This window comes from Lissotriton helveticus, chromosome 7, assembly GCF_964261635.1.
Source record: "Lissotriton helveticus chromosome 7, aLisHel1.1, whole genome shotgun sequence".
In the NCBI taxonomy this organism is placed as follows: domain Eukaryota; kingdom Metazoa; phylum Chordata; class Amphibia; order Caudata; family Salamandridae; genus Lissotriton; species Lissotriton helveticus.
In genome coordinates, this window is record NC_136068.1 from 1,927,084,832 (window position 1) to 1,927,099,171 (window position 14,340).

At 48.6% G+C, this 14,340-nt stretch overlaps 1 long non-coding RNA gene across 1 annotated transcript in view; it reads right to left on the reverse strand.

The window, feature by feature from the left end:
- LOC144767883 (uncharacterized) overlaps positions 1-13,767 on the reverse strand; it is a 99,333-nt gene extending 85,566 nt beyond the window's left edge. Inside the window, exon 1 of the long non-coding RNA XR_013598372.1 lies at positions 13,697-13,767. This is a non-coding gene — a long non-coding RNA (uncharacterized LOC144767883). The remainder of the gene's footprint in view (positions 1-13,696) is intronic.
- Positions 13,768-14,340: the final 573 nt, after the last annotated feature.

A 14,340-nucleotide genomic window follows, 5' to 3' on the forward strand; every position in this document is an offset into this window, starting at 1 on the left:
CACTCCTACCCAGTCAACAGATCAGGGCTTGATCCATCACCAGTTTTTAGCTCACTGCACCATCCCAGCTCAGAACCTGGCTACATGCAAATTAGTCTGACCCTGGCCCAGTGCATCATGGGAACAGGGAAGACCAAACTACCAAGCCAATTCTTTCCTGGAAAGGAAACAAGCTTCCGGGGACCGGTTTCTGGCATTACAGCCGTCTTCGGCCCGGCTTGCTTGAATCTTGATGGTGCAGTGAGCAAGGGACTCACATCTGAGCATACCCTTCCACACTTGTGGTGGCCAAAACGATTCATAAAGGGGGTGGTGATGGACAGAGTATCTGAATTAAGCAGAACACTCCTACCCAGTCAAAAGATCGGGGCTTGATCCATCACCGTTTTTTAGCTCACTGCACCATCCCAGCTCAGAACCTGGCTATATGCAAATTAGTCTGACCCTGGCCCAGTGCATCATGGGAACAGGGCAGACCAAACTACCAAGCCAATTCTTTACTGGAAAGGAAACAAGCTTCCGGGGACCAGTTTCTGGCATTACAGCCGTCTTCGGCCCGGCTTGCTTGAATCCTGATGGTGCAGTGAGCAAGGGACTCACATCTGAGCATACCCTTCCACACTTGTGGTGGCCAAAACGATTCATAAAGGGGGTGGTGATGGACAGAGTATCTGAATTAAGCAGAACACTCCTACCCAGTCAGAAGATCAGGGCTTGATCCATCACCGTTTTTTAGCTCACTGCACCATCCCAGCTCAGAACCTGGCTACATTCAAATTAGTCTGACCCTGGCCCAGTGCATCATGCGAACAGGGCAGACAAAACTACCAAGCCAATTCTTTACTGGAAAGGAAACAAGCTTCCGGGGACCGGTTTCTGGCATTACAGCCGTCTTCGGCCCGGCTTGCTTGAATCCTGATGGTGCAGTGAGCAAGGGACTCACATTTGAGCATACCCTTCCACACTTGTGGTGGCCAAAACGATTCATAAAGGGGGTGGTGATGGACAGAGTATCTGAATTAAGCAGAACACTCCTACCCAGTCAAAAGATCAGGGCTTGATCCATCACCGTTTTTTAGTTCACTACACCATCCCAGCTCAGAACCTGGCTACATGCAAATTAGTCTGACCCTGGCCCAGTGTATCATGGGAACAGGGCAGACCAAACTACCAAGCCAATTCTTTACTGGAAAGGAAACAAGCTTCCGGGGACCGGTTTCTGGCATTACAGCCGTCTTTGGCCCGGCTTGCTTGAATCCTGATGGTGCAGTGAGCAAGGGACTCACATCTGAGCATACCCTTCCACACTTGTGGTGGCCAAAATGATTCATAAAGGGGGTGGTGATGAACAGAGTATCTGAATTAAGCAGAACACTCCTACCCAGTCAAAAGATCAGGGCTTGATCCATCACCGTTTTTTAGCTCACTGCACCATCCCAGCTCAGAACCTGGCTACATGCAAATTAGTCTGACCCTGGCCCAGTGCATCATGGGAACAGGGCAGACCAAACTACCAAGCCAATTCTTTACTGGAAAAGAAACAAGCTTCCGGGGACCGGTTTCTGGCATTACAGCCGTCTTCGGCCCGGCTTGCTTGAATCCTGATGGTGCAGTGAGCAAGGGACTCACATCTGAGCATACCCTTCCACACTTGTGGTGGCCAAAACGATTCATAAAGGGGGTGGTGATGGACAGAGCATCTGAATTAAGCAGAAAACTCCTACCCAGTCAAAAGATCAGGGCTTGATCCATCACCGTCATTTAGCTCACTGCACCATCCCAGCTCAGAACCTGGCTACATGCAAATTAGTCTGACCCTGGCCCAGTGCATCATGTGAACAGGGCAGACCAAACTACCAAGCCAATTCTTTACTGGAAAGGAAACAAGCTTCCGGGGACCGGTTTCTGGCATTACAGCCGTCTTCGACCCGGCTTGCTTGAATCCTGATGGTGCAGTGAGCAAGGGACTCACATCTGAGCATACCCTTCCACACTTGTGGTGGCCAAAACGATTCATAAAGGGGGTGGTGATGGACAGAGTATCTGAATTAAGCAGAACACTCCTACCCAGTCAAAAGATCAGGGCTTGATCCATCACCGTTTTTTAGCTCACTGCACCATCCCAGCTCAGAACCTGGCTACATGCAAATTAGTCTGACCCTGGCCCAGTGCATCATGGGAACAGGGCAGACAAACTACCAAGCCAATTCTTTACTGGAAAGGAAACAAGCTTCCGGGGACCGGTTCCTGGCATTACAGCCGTCTTCGGCCCGGCTTGCTTGAATCCTGATGGTGCAGTGAGCAAGGGACTCACATCTGAGCATACCCTTCCACACTTGTGGTGGCCAAAATGATTCATAAAGGGGGTGGTGATGGACAGAGTATCTGAATTAAGCAGAACACTCCTACCCAGTCAAAAGATCAGGGCTTGATCCATCACCGTTTTTTAGCTCACTGCACCATCCCAGTTCTGAACCTGGCTACATGCAAATTAGTCTGACCCTGGCCCAGTGTATCATGGGAACAGGGCAGACCAAACTACCAAGCCAATTCTTTACTGGAAAGGAAACAAGCTTCCGGGGACCGGGTTCTGGCATTACAGCCGTCTTCGGCCCGGCTTGCTTGAATCCTGATGGTGCAGTGAGCAAGGGACTCACATCTGAGCATACCCTTTCCCACTTGTGGTGGCCAAAACGATTCATAAAGGGGGTGGTGATGGACAGAGTATCTGAATTAAGCAGAACACTCCTACCCAGTCAAAAGATCAGGGCTTGATCCATCACCGTTTTTTAGCTCACTGCACCATCCCAGCTCAGAACCTGGCTACATGCAAATTAGTCTGACCCTGGCCCAGTGCATCATGGGAACAGGGCAGACCAAACTACCAAGCCAATTCTTTACTGGAAAGGAAACAAGCTTCCGGGGACCGGTTTCTGGCATTACAGCCGTCTTCGACCCGGCTTGCTTGAATCCTGATGGTGCAGTGAGCAAGGGACTCACATCTGAGCATACCCTTCCACACTTGTGGTGGCCAAAACGATTCATAAAGGGGGTGGTGATGGACAGAGTATCTGAATTAAGCAGAACACTCCTACCCAGTCAAAAGATCAGGGCTTGATCCATCACCTTTTTTTTAGCTCACTGCACCATCCCAGCTCAGAACCTGGCTACATGCAAATTAGTCTGACCCTGGCCCAGTGCATCATGGGAACAGGGCAGACAAACTATCAAGCCAATTCTTTACTGGAAAGGAAACAAGCTTCCGGGGACCGGTTTCTAGCATTACAACCGTCTTCGGCCCGGCTTGCTTGAATCCTGATGGTGCAGTGAGCAAGGGACTCACATCTGAGCATACCCTTCCACACTTGTGGTGGCCAAAACGATTCATAAAGGGGGTGGTGATGGACAGAGTATCTGAATTAAGCAGAACACTCCTACCCAGTCAACAGATCAGGGCTTGATCCATCACCAGTTTTTAGCTCACTGCACCATCCCAGCTCAGAACCTGGCTACATGCAAATTAGTCTGACCCTGGCCCAGTGCATCATGGGAACAGGGAAGACCAAACTACCAAGCCAATTCTTTCCTGGAAAGGAAACAAGCTTCCGGGGACCGGTTTCTGGCATTACAGCCGTCTTCGGCCCGGCTTGCTTGAATCTTGATGGTGCAGTGAGCAAGGGACTCACATCTGAGCATACCCTTCCACACTTGTGGTGGCCAAAACGATTCATAAAGGGGGTGGTGATGGACAGAGTATCTGAATTAAGCAGAACACTCCTACCCAGTCAAAAGATCGGGGCTTGATCCATCACCGTTTTTTAGCTCACTGCACCATCCCAGCTCAGAACCTGGCTATATGCAAATTAGTCTGACCCTGGCCCAGTGCATCATGGGAACAGGGCAGACCAAACTACCAAGCCAATTCTTTACTGGAAAGGAAACAAGCTTCCGGGGACCAGTTTCTGGCATTACAGCCGTCTTCGGCCCGGCTTGCTTGAATCCTGATGGTGCAGTGAGCAAGGGACTCACATCTGAGCATACCCTTCCACACTTGTGGTGGCCAAAACGATTCATAAAGGGGGTGGTGATGGACAGAGTATCTGAATTAAGCAGAACACTCCTACCCAGTCAGAAGATCAGGGCTTGATCCATCACCGTTTTTTAGCTCACTGCACCATCCCAGCTCAGAACCTGGCTACATTCAAATTAGTCTGACCCTGGCCCAGTGCATCATGCGAACAGGGCAGACAAAACTACCAAGCCAATTCTTTACTGGAAAGGAAACAAGCTTCCGGGGACCGGTTTCTGGCATTACAGCCGTCTTCGGCCCGGCTTGCTTGAATCCTGATGGTGCAGTGAGCAAGGGACTCACATTTGAGCATACCCTTCCACACTTGTGGTGGCCAAAACGATTCATAAAGGGGGTGGTGATGGACAGAGTATCTGAATTAAGCAGAACACTCCTACCCAGTCAAAAGATCAGGGCTTGATCCATCACCGTTTTTTAGTTCACTACACCATCCCAGCTCAGAACCTGGCTACATGCAAATTAGTCTGACCCTGGCCCAGTGTATCATGGGAACAGGGCAGACCAAACTACCAAGCCAATTCTTTACTGGAAAGGAAACAAGCTTCCGGGGACCGGTTTCTGGCATTACAGCCGTCTTTGGCCCGGCTTGCTTGAATCCTGATGGTGCAGTGAGCAAGGGACTCACATCTGAGCATACCCTTCCACACTTGTGGTGGCCAAAATGATTCATAAAGGGGGTGGTGATGGACAGAGTATCTGAATTAAGCAGAACACTCCTACCCAGTCAAAAGATCAGGGCTTGATCCATCACCGTTTTTTAGCTCACTGCACCATCCCAGCTCAGAACCTGGCTACATGCAAATTAGTCTGACCCTGGCCCAGTGCATCATGGGAACAGGGCAGACCAAACTACCAAGCCAATTCTTTACTGGAAAAGAAACAAGCTTCCGGGGACCGGTTTCTGGCATTACAGCCGTCTTCGGCCCGGCTTGCTTGAATCCTGATGGTGCAGTGAGCAAGGGACTCACATCTGAGCATACCCTTCCACACTTGTGGTGGCCAAAACGATTCATAAAGGGGGTGGTGATGGACAGAGCATCTGAATTAAGCAGAAAACTCCTACCCAGTCAAAAGATCAGGGCTTGATCCATCACCGTCATTTAGCTCACTGCACCATCCCAGCTCAGAACCTGGCTACATGCAAATTAGTCTGACCCTGGCCCAGTGCATCATGTGAACAGGGCAGACCAAACTACCAAGCCAATTCTTTACTGGAAAGGAAACAAGCTTCTGGAGACCGGTTTCTGGCATTACAGCTGTCTTCGGCCCGGCTTGCTTGAATCCTGATGGGGCAGTGAGCAAGGGACACTTATGGCTTTGTGCTGGACGTCATGGAGTGAGCGAGAACCACTGACGGCAGGAGTGACATCTCTCTCATTGGCATGTTCCAGGTCACTTGTGCCCACCTCTCTCTGAGATGACCATTGTGCAGTTTCTGTGGGGACTACTCAGGATAAACGCTTTCATGACATGAAAGGCCTGCCTCCTGAATACTGATGGACTCGGGATCCTTGTCGCTAATCCCCAGGGCCACGCTGGAGTTCCCCGGCCAGACCTGACTCGGTCACTGTTGGGGAGTCGTCGGCGCTCAGTCCCTGTAGTGGTGGAGACTGCGTGGTGGTGGTGTGGAGGTGTCTCTCACCACAATCTCAAGCAGAATGTATAGAGGTGGCCATTATTGGCTCAGTGAGGGATGTTTCTACTGGTGGGTCAGATGCTTGGATGATCCATGTTCTCCTCCTGTTTTCTTCACTTTGCACGGGAAGCGCACTAGCCCTGGAGCTTGTATCCGTGAGAGCCCTGCCGGCACATGCATTGGGGGCCACACATCTGTCTTCTGTTCTTGCAGGATCTGCCACCTGCTCTGCGACCCTCCCAGGATCTATAGGTGGTCTTTCATCCCTTGTAAGGCCTTCCCATGCCATTCTGACCATGGTCACTGCATCGCTCTCTGTGTTCGTTCCTCTAGAGGCTCTGTAGTTGTGGTCAGGTTGGGAATAACATAACTGCAGGATGTGTTCACACCTACAAAGCTGAGGCCTGGTGTGGATTTTGTGGTGTTGGTGGAGCTGGTTTAATGCGGTAGATTTTCTCCTGACTGGAGACCATATACATAACATATCTCAGTATTCTTTTAAAGAATACAAATTTGGTTTCGTGTTGGGTCAGACTACACTCGTATGCACCACAGCATGCTCTCACTCATGGGGGGCGGCCGCATTTGCATCCTAGGTCAGGCAACACTGGCACGCATTGCACCACAGCATGCTCTCCCTCATGGGGGTCGGCCACGTTTGCATCCTAGGTCAGGCAACTTTGGTACGCGTTGCACCACAGCATGCTCTCACTCATGGGGGTCGGCCGCGTTTGCACCCTAGGTCAGGCAACACCGGCACGCATTGCACCACAGCATGCTCTCACTCATGGGGGTCGGCCACGTTTGCACCCTAGGTCAGGCAACACCGGCACGCATTGCACCACAGCATGCACTCAGTCATGGGAGTCGGCCGCGTTTGCATCCATGGTCAGGCTACACCGGCACGCGTTGCACCACAGCATGCACTCACTCATGGGGGTCGGGCGCGTTTGCATCCTAGGTCAGGCAACTTTGGTATGCGTTGCACAACAGCATGCACTCACTCATGGGAGTCGGCCGCGTTTGCATCCATGGTCAGGCTACACCGGCATGCGGTGCACCACAGCATGCTCTCACTCATGGGGGTCAGCTGCGTTTGCATCCATGGTCAGGCAACACTGGCACGCCTTGCACCTCAGCATGCACTCACTCATGGGTGTCGGCCGCGTTTGCATCCTAGGTCAGGCTTAGGCCTGTCAGAGCCTCTTGCCTTGCATTTTATTGTACTTCTGAAGGGCCATCTGTTACAGCTCCATAAGAGCCTTACAAAAAGAAGGTAGCTGTGTCCCTGCTGGCCCCATCTAACGGTAGCGGATTGTAGCCAGCCTGGAGAACCACGGGGCTGTGTTCAGGTTTGCCAAGAGGTCAGTGTCAGAGTCAGGTGGACCTCCCTCTTGAACACCCTCTTGGGCCTGCAAACAGACCTAAATATTGGTGCAGGCTCTGCCTGTCCCTAGTTGCAGTGTTTTTTCTGGCTGCTACAGTGAGGCTAGGGAGTTTCCAACTACCCCCCTCACCTTTCAGTGAGTGATTGAGGAAAGGGACACTTATGAGCTGGAAGGAGGGGGGCTTGGTCTGGTTCTTAGGCACTAAAGGCCAGAAAGCAGGGATTGTATTGCTGAAGGATAGCTTCACCCTCACAGGTGTGCAAGCTGGCTGCAGAATGAATTCCGTGCAGCTCCTGGTGGTGGTTCATGAGTGTTCAGGTGCCACACTCAGCGACAAAGAACTGGGCTTTCATTTTGTTACCTCTGTGGCTTGCTTCAGTTTCAAGCGTGTCGGTGCCGCGCAGAGTATTCAACTCTCCTGGCGCGGAGCTCCTAGTGTTGATTGGAACCAGCGTTGGCTGAGGCCACAGTTGTGTTTATTGCTTCTTGCCCATCTTTTTCTCCTGATGCTCCTGTGTCAATTAAAGCAACAGCATCCAACTCAACCTTGAGTTTGGGCAGGGACCACTTTAGGGTGGGCATTTACAAATGAAATGAGGGATACGCGTCTTCCTCGCTATGACATGTTCTGCAATGGTCACCATAATCAGTGCTGATGAAACCAACTTTCTTGGATGCCATGGCTTGCCTTCAGGTCACATAGCGTGTGGACGGATTACTGTAAAAGCACGCAAAATAGTTTTCCTTCCCACAAATGAGACATTACCTCCCCACATGCAGGGCAAATGTTATGTTTCTGCTTTTCATTTCTACATTGCCCGGGATGCCTCTTCGGATTGCTGAAATACACCCAACCTCCTCTGTGGTTTTTGGTCACCCCTCCTATTGTATTAAATTTTACCATGTTCCTAAAAGAATCTTCCTTTGGTTCTTGTTGGCCACCATGTGCGCAAGCGTGGTGCATAGCATGGACGCAGGAAAATGGGATAACCTGGCTGGCCATCACAGCGTCTAAACAGCCTCTAAGCACATCCAGGCTAGACGAAGGATGCCTCCTTCAGGACTGCGGAATGGCAGGTTCCACTGACTCGCACCCTCTGCTAGTCCTATCAGCGTCCAGGCAGGTGGACACGGAAGGAGGCTGTCTAAGGTTTCTTCTCGTGGACCCTGCCACTGCAGGCCAGTCATAGTCAGGATTCACCTATGGATTGAAAGGTGCCTCAAGTGCCGGTACCACCTTTCCATATCATTCCTGGTCGCCACTGTTGGGACATTCGGAAACCACTTGTACATCTCTTTGCCTGGGTGTGGAGCATCAACATCGAATGGAGAATATTGTTGACTCAAGATAGCGGGACAAAATACGAAAAGGTACGTATGTATAGCTTTTCTGTACCCTATGCCACATATGATACCTAGAATATATATATATATCTTTAAGGTGCATAGATGTGGAGCTAAGAAGAGTAACTCTATACTTCTCTACATGCACTTAACTTTCGATACTTTGCCCTTCGATGTTTTCACTACGATATTAGCGTGCCACGAATTCCATGCACTTGATATCCCAGGGTGAATTTTTTTAAGACAGCCAACCCAGATTCTCTATCTAGGGGCTGCAAGTTGGATGAATTGTGGAAGAGGGTATAGTGTGGTGTCTGTGAAGCTCAACTTTATGGGACGCTGGGTATCAATCCGTTCCCTTCTCCTGTTACCAGTTTTCACCGACGTTCTGTCCTGACCTGCGGTGGGAGAGACCCTCTCTGAATTAGCTTCTCGTACTCACTCGCAGAGACCAGCAAATTCTGAGCTGCTGCTCAAGGCCTGGACTCATGCGCACCCAAACACCTTGGATTAGTTCCTGTGCACATTTGTTTCCCGCCACACATCGTGTGCTGTATGAGGCGGTCGCTCACATTTGGCATCAGAAACCAGGTCAGCATCAGCACCAATCAGGAAAGGGAATTGCACTGGCTTCCGGTAAATAAACGTGTATGGTTTAAGACCGTATGTGCAGTACATAAAGCGATACATTATCGCCGCTTTTATCAGCAGGAAACTGCCGCTAAAGCGGCGATAATGGGCTTGATAATAGACCTTTGTGAATTCCCACAGAAGCCCAGGTTAACACCAGAACCTGGGCTTCTATGGGAATTCACAAGGGCCTATTACCAAGCCCATTATCGCCGCTTCAGCAGCAGTTTCCTGCCCGTAAAAGGGGCGATAATGTATCGCCCTTTCTTGATAATATGGCCCAAAGTTCTCTATGTGGTAAGTCCAGTTGACATCAAAGCCATGTTTAAATGGTGTGTGCCCTCCAGAAATCTCCACTCAGCACACCAAAATTGGGTAATGGTTCCTAGACTTCAGAAGAAGAAATGGGGGTGGTAGAGGCTTCTCAGTGGCAGTGGCCAGGCTCTGACCACCCTTCCCCATTATCTCACATCCCTGAAATTGGGTCTCCCTTTTAGGAAAGCCTTAAAAACCTGGCTGTTCACTCTAAACAGGCACAGTACGCTCTGCTTGCTTACAGTTCATTGCGTGGTTTACAATACTAGAGCCCCTAGACGCCTATGGGCCTTTGTGCGCTTTATAAATCTTGATCATTCATTCATTCATTCAAGGTCTGTGGTTCACAAGCAGACTGGGAATGCCATTCATCGGACCTTATAATGCTCCTACTTCTGCTGGTGGTGGGGCCGCTCGCCTTAGCTCAGATCTTCAGTCCCCGGTTGAGTAGTTTATGTTGTCTGCCTCTATACCAATGCATATCTTCTTTGGGTTGTTGAAGTGCCCCTTGGTTAGGATGCAGGAGCTATGTGCCTAAATACTGATCTCCGCACTCCTTGAAATATCTGCTGCATTGGCTTTAAGTCATGAATGCTGGTCATTCTGTTGATTACTAGAAGCCAGAGAAGGGTTACACGGTGTATGTCCCACAGGTCGCCTGTTGGTGCCATTTGCTGCTAGTAGTTTTGACTTCCCATCAGAAGAGACTCCTGCAGCAGTGCTCCGATCTGCACGGCTGGTGTGCCGCTATCGGTCCCTGGTGGTGTTCCTGTTCTGCCAGCTTCCTGTGCTGAGGATTGCTCTATTCCAGTGAGATGGCTTTGTCCTGAAGCAGCCTTTCCACTGCTGGCCTGTTGGACCCATATACTCCTTGGTAGTCAAGTTTGGACACATGGAAGAGTCACCTCTTTCTTCTGCATATCTTCTCACCTGAGATCAATGTCACCTTCTCCTCCTGAGGTTCTGGCAGGTCCTTCATGGTATAGCTGCACCACATAAATAAAATGATAATCTCCCACTTGACCTATATTCTTTTAGACTTGGCTTAACACAGCTCTAATGGGCATCTCATCCTACATGAGTGAAGGCACAATACAAAAAATCATTTCAACAGGCGCCATTACCGAAACGTACGTTGGCATGACATATTCCCGGCTGGCGGAAATACCATGGACAGTTGAAAGGGATTTCTACCATGTGTCTCATTAGCACGCCTTTGTTAGTTGGGAAATTGATGTGGTTTTGAATGAGAGTTTGTATGTTTGGTTATGGTGAGGATGCGTTGGAATGAGAGGTGTGGTAGGATGTGATGAGGTTCATTTTTTCTTTGGATGGGGTTATGAAGAGTCAGTAACTAGTTATAGGAAGTGCATTTAATGTACAGTATTTTACAAATGTTTTGTCTCATTGTTTGTGATGTCTTATAAACATATATTTTTAAAAAAAGTTTTTCTTTCAAAAAATGCATTTGCAAACTATTTAAAAGGATATTCTTGTGTCACTTTTGTATAAATGTATAATGAAATATGAAAACACTTATCAATTCAGGAAAAGAAATTAGTATTTCTGAATAAAATGTTGAAATGATTTCTTGTATTGTGCCTTGACTCATATAGGATGAGATGCCCATTAGAGCTGTGTTAAGTCAAGTCTAAAAGAATATAGGTCAAGTGGGGGATTATCATTGTATTTTTGTGGCCTTTCCCCCTTCTCCCAGACCTCATAAGTAGCATTAGGGGGTACCTTGCTTTAATAGAATAGCTGCACCACATGCCATGATCATTCTGCTGGTGGCGTTAGGTTGTGCAGTCGGTGTGTCTCCAAAACCCTACCTATCCACTAGAGTCCAACTCTGGTGGCTTGAGCTAGGTTTGTCAACTGACCGATGTAACTTGTGGTTGTTCCTATCTATGTGTCTATCATCTGCAGGGCGTCCAGTAAAGACCCCATGTAAGAAACCATGGGGCAGAGAATGGGATTATCAGTGCTGTGAGTACCCAAGACCCTCGCACCATCCAATCATGACTGAGATAAAACTATCCTAAGAAAACGAATCCCTCTATCGACGCTTGTCAAAGATATGACAAATAATAGCGGAGAAAGTCATCTGTCCACCAGATGCCCCACAATTGTTATTTGTTTCTGCATCCCAAATTTGTTTTCCCCTTAATGCTGTGTGGATCAGCATGTGGTTGGTGTAGGGGTGGAAGCAGACAACATATTACAACATAAAGGAAATCAAACAAAGATATTTATTGACTCAATGGAGGTTCCAGACAATGCCAGAAAACTGGAGATGGACTCTTAGGTTTTAGTTTCTTATGACTGGCACATCCGTCTCGCTGGGGGAACATTCCCAGGTAGAGCAGCACTTTAAAGAGATAGAACCGCAGTCCTTGCGACCAGCACTTTGTCGCAGGAGGCGTGCCTGAGATGTGAATTGCAAATAGCAGGGCCACCTTCTTCCAGCAGCCCCTTGGCCCAAAGCAACAACTTTATCTCCATGTTTACTTTCAGATTCCTATGGACCCATCCTGCAAAGTCTACATTTTCTGCTGCATATATGGAAGAGCTAGGGATCTCAAAACTCCCACCACATGTAGCTGGCAGATCTTTCATCAACAGGGACATGGAATGGAGGCCAGCTGCTTCTGTATGTTTTTTTTGTAATGAGGCGTGCCTCGTCCTCTGGGCTGGCAGCCGCGGGAGCATCGATGGATTGTCGGGAATCCCTTTTCTGATGCACTGAGGTGTCAATGTATGCACTGCAGTCATTTTGGATTTTGAGATCTGGGTGGGCATGAGCGTTGAGTGGCAGCGGGTGAGTAGGCTCACTCTGGCTCCACACAGTCACTTGCACCCACAACTCTATGGACCAGGTGACATCCGGCTTCTGGTGGGTTGAGCAGTTGACGATAGTGGACTTGTGTCTCAATCGTAAAACCTAGTCATGAAAAACTCGAGGCAAACTTTATTTCCCTCCAATAACCCTTTTGCCAACAGATGAACAGAGTAGAGAGTTGGTGTCCCGCGGTTGGAGCGATCAACAACAACTTTTGATCCAGGAGCCAGTGAGTACCAACCTGAAGAGAGCTTCATGGTCTCCATCCAAGCAGTGTTCAACTCAGGAGCATCCCATGGGACCTGAGCACCAGAGTTGTGGTTGTCACCCTCCCAGACGCCACGCTGACCTCAAGCCGGGCAATCTCCACACAGTGTGGCATGCGTCAAAGGATTAATTCCTTCACTTATTTCAATCATTTCGAGACTTGACTACGGGAATGCCCTGTATTTGGGTCTCCCCCAAACTCTGATAAAGAGACTGCAAGTGGTCTTGGACGATGCAGCTAGGCTGATTTTTCGGCTACCTAGACGCACTCATGCTTCACCATTGTTGTGCAAGCTGCATTGGCTCCCCATAAAACAACGGGTGGAGTTTAAAAGCTTGTGCATTGCCCATAAGGCAATTTATGGTCAAGCTCCGGCTTATATTAAAAAACGTCTCGGAATCTATAAACCGACACGATCATTAAGGTCTTCAGATACTCAACTACTGTCCTGCCCTCGCTATAAATTAGCTACGAAGGGTGGTAGATCTTTTTCGGTGGTTGTCCCACAGGTTTGGAACAAACTTCCTGAATCTCTTCGTAAAGAATCTGACCTGTTGCATTTTAGGAAATCCTTAAAAACATTGCTGTTCAGAGAAGCTTTAGGCTCCATTTAGGGGTATAGCTCTGTGCTTCTGTTCTTTTGTTAGCTTGGCTTCCTTTTGTCAAAAAGCGCCTTGAGACCTGTAGGTGATTTGGTGCTATACAAGCTGCAGTTAACAATAACAATAACAATAACTTAGGAACCTGAGCCTCTTGTTCTAGGACCATTCCCATTAAGATTTATAAACGGTTGTACATAGAGCTCTCCATGCGTGAAGTTCCTGATTTCTGAGGACAGCAACATATTGCCCTGGGCCCTGGCTTGGCAACAGAATCCATGCGCTGAGGCTATCCTCCACACACAACCGCAACTAATATTTTCAAGACACACTGAGTCCTTGGTTGATATCAGTGGTCTTACACAAAGCTTCGAATACATGAAGTAGTCAGCCCATTTTCAACCACTGACTTTACACATTTGGTTTGAAAGAATTGAATCCTGCTTTGCAAATCTTGCACTCTCTCAAGCACTCTCTGTCGCACATGTCTGTCCTTGTGAAACCAGACTCACTAATATCCCACCACACTCCACAAAGTGCCACACACATTTCTAAATATTCTTCATTTAAAGGAATTCATTTACCTTCTTCTCCCAAGCAATGGTGGATCTCCTCAGTTTTGAATGTCTTCCTAATAGAACAATCCATTCGGCAAGATCCTGTTGAAAACAAAGAATTTAGTAATATGAGAAACTACATAATGGGCTTTCATCTTACCTCAGACCTCTTTTCTGCCCCTTCCTGTTGTCTTTTGTAGTCAAACACTTACAGACTGTTTTAGATCTCGGTAGATGGGTTACTCCACCACAACGTTGACGGATATCCTGTCCGCCGAAATATGAATCCCGTAGGATATCCATCACTGTTAGGATGGAGTAGCCCATCCGCCGTGATCTAAATCAATATTTACAACAAGGGGTGGTGATGGACAGAGTCTCTGAATTAAGCAGAATACTCTCACCCAGTCAAGAGATCAGGGCTAGATCCAACACCGTTTTTTAGCTCATTGCACCATCCCAGTTTCAGAACCTGGCTGTATGCAAATTAGTCTGTCCCTGGCCCAGTGCATCATGGGAACAGGGCAGACCAGACTACAAAAGCCAATTCTTACACTGGGAAGGAAACAAGCTTCCGGGGACCGGTTTCTGGCATTACAGCCGTCTTCGGCCCGGCTTGCTTGAATCCTGATGGTGCAATGAGCAAGGGACTCACATCTGAGTATACCCTT